This window comes from Penaeus vannamei, chromosome 5 (genome assembly GCF_042767895.1).
Source record: "Penaeus vannamei isolate JL-2024 chromosome 5, ASM4276789v1, whole genome shotgun sequence".
Taxonomy (NCBI): domain Eukaryota; kingdom Metazoa; phylum Arthropoda; class Malacostraca; order Decapoda; family Penaeidae; genus Penaeus; species Penaeus vannamei.
This window is the reverse complement of record NC_091553.1, coordinates 26,482,629-26,485,128: the sequence shown is the minus strand read 5'-3', so window position 1 is coordinate 26,485,128 and position 2,500 is coordinate 26,482,629. Positions and strand designations below refer to the sequence as shown.

Sequence of the window (2,500 nt, the reverse complement as noted above, 5' to 3'; positions counted from 1 at the left end):
TGGCTTTAATGTTTATTTCCCTTCGTCTTATTTTTTTCATTTCTTTATTTCCACCATACGTTTTCTTTCATTTATTGCATGTTGTGCGTATGCATTTTCCAAAAGTGCACATACACATTCTCCATACACACACCCACACATTGCATACGTACACAGCACTCCTTCCAGCGCACACGACGCGCAAACGCCCTTAGTCTCTCACCTAAAAGCACCATAACCACAAAGACCCAAGACAGTTAGAGGCATTATGTGAGGCTATCAGTGCATGTTCAGTATCCCGCTCGGTTCAGACATCTGGGCTTTATTGCATCAGGGATAGACGATGACTGCGGTATCAGGCAGCCTTTCCTGTTTACATGCGTTCTCTTCGGTGTCTCTGGCGGACTTAACTGTGTCTGCCTTATAGCCTTTTTTTTCTTTTAGTTTGATAGGATTTATGTCGATTTTTGTCTAATGGCTTTTGTTTTGTCGATTCATTTTTCTTTTCATTTATTTCCATTATAGATTTTCTCTTTTGTTTCCTTTCTATCATTAAATACATATTCCGATTTCCTTTTCGAGTCCCTTGCTCTAGAGTCGCCATTCTCCTCATTTCCCCTCTCTGACTTCTTCTCTTCTGCCTTCTTCCGCGTTTTTGTTTTCGCTGTCACTCTCTCTTTTTTTCTTTCTCCCTATTTGCCTCCCCCTCTCACTCTATCTATTCATCTCTCTATCTCTTCCCCTCCCCCCTTCCCCTCTCTCTCTTTCTACCCTCTCTTTCCCTCTCTCTCATACTCTTTCATCTCGCTCGCCCTCTAATTCTTTTAAGCTCAGAAAGGGGTTCCTCCTGACCCTTCGCCAGGTAACCTTATTTAAAGCTTGAGGAATATTTGACCTGGTTGGTAACACTTCCGTTCTCGCAGGTTCACTGTTTACTGTCTATCTATGGTGCTGTCTATTATCTCTCCATTTGTCTATGGGTCTATCTACATCTATCGATCTATCAATAATTTCTCTAGCTATCTTTTCATTTCTATTCATGTATCTATTTGCCTATCTATTTTTCTATCTATCTATCTAATTTATCTATCTATTTATCTGTCTATCTATTTATCTATCTGTCTGTACTTATGCTTATCTATATATTTGTCTATCAATCAATACATCAATCTACCCCATCTCTTTTTGTTTGCCTGTCCACATGCATACAAAATCCATCGCTTTTCGCATGAAGGCATCCCGTTTAAATCCACGGGATTTCACGCCAACTTTCAACTACGATTACTTGCAAGATTCGCACACACACAAACGAATTCTTTCTCCACTTTCACTTCCATTCCTGAAGACATACCCTTGTGCCTTCTCTTTCTTTTTCTTTCTCTCCCTTTCGTTCTTCTTTTTTTCCTTCTCTCTGTCTCCCTATCTCTCTTCTACCCCCCTCTCTCTTCGTATTTTTTTTCCTATTGTTTTCACCATTTCCTTTTCCGTGGTTCCTCTCTCCCGTTATTTGGTTGTCTGTGTTTCTCCTTCCCTTGCCAGTCTGTTTATGTTTTCCTTCTATTTCGATTTATCTTTCTTCCCCTTAACCCTATTTGTTTGTTTGTGCTTCCCATTCTATTTGACTTTTCCCTTCCCCCTTCCTAAGTTCTTCCCTCTCTCCTGTCTAACAGTTCAAGGTCTCCCTCTCCCTTCTGTCTATTATCTTTCTCCTTTTTCTCTGTTTAAATTATCCCTCTTCCACCTGTGTTTTAGTTTTTTATCTGTCCATCTACGTTCACTCTATCTGTCTGTCTTTTTTTCTCCCTCTCTTCATCACTCTATGACCTAATTCCCCCTCTCAGATCTGTCTGTTTTTCTCTCTTCTTCCGTCTGCCTAAGCTCTCCCTATCCCGTTTCTCTTTCCCTTTTCTCTCACTCTTCTTTTCCATCTGTCTCACTTCTCCCTCTCCCGTCCGTCCATAGTAGTTTCCCTCCGTCCATCTGCCTATTAATTCCCTCGTCCTCCCTTCCTCCGTCCATCTCATACCGACCCCAAAAAGCCTCTCCAGCGGAAGCCGTTTGGGCTCCATCGCTGCACATGAATGACACTCTCGCAGATTAGAAACACAGACGAAATTACTGGATGTTAATGGGTTTTCCTTTATTGTCTTGAGGGCGAAACACAACAAGGAAAGGTAAATGGGAAAGGAACGATAATGATGTATTCGCATCGAGTTGTCGAATGCAATTTTATTCTCTCGGCTTCTCTTGAGTCTCGCTAAACAATTTCTGTCTTTCTCGTTTTCTTTTTTTCTTTTCTTTTTACTTGTTCTTCTTTGCATTATTCTTCTTTCTCTTATCTTTGTCTTTGTTATCTTTCTGTTTTTTTTTGTATATTTAACTGCTTTTATTTAATCCCCTTTCTCTTACCTTTTTCTTCTATTTCTTTATCCGTTTTTGTATATTTCACCTTTCTCTGTTTTCTTCTACTTTTCTCTCCCTTTCTTCGGAACAAATTTTATCTAAAGCCGGGCATCTTTTT

At 40.1% G+C, this 2,500-nt stretch overlaps 1 protein-coding gene across 9 annotated transcripts in view; it reads right to left on the bottom strand.

Annotated features, from left to right (window-relative positions):
- Positions 1-2,500, bottom strand: part of LOC113830091 (leucine-rich repeat-containing protein 70) — a 391,574-nt gene that overhangs the window by 96,908 nt on the left and 292,166 nt on the right. The gene's annotated exons all lie outside the window — the stretch shown is intronic.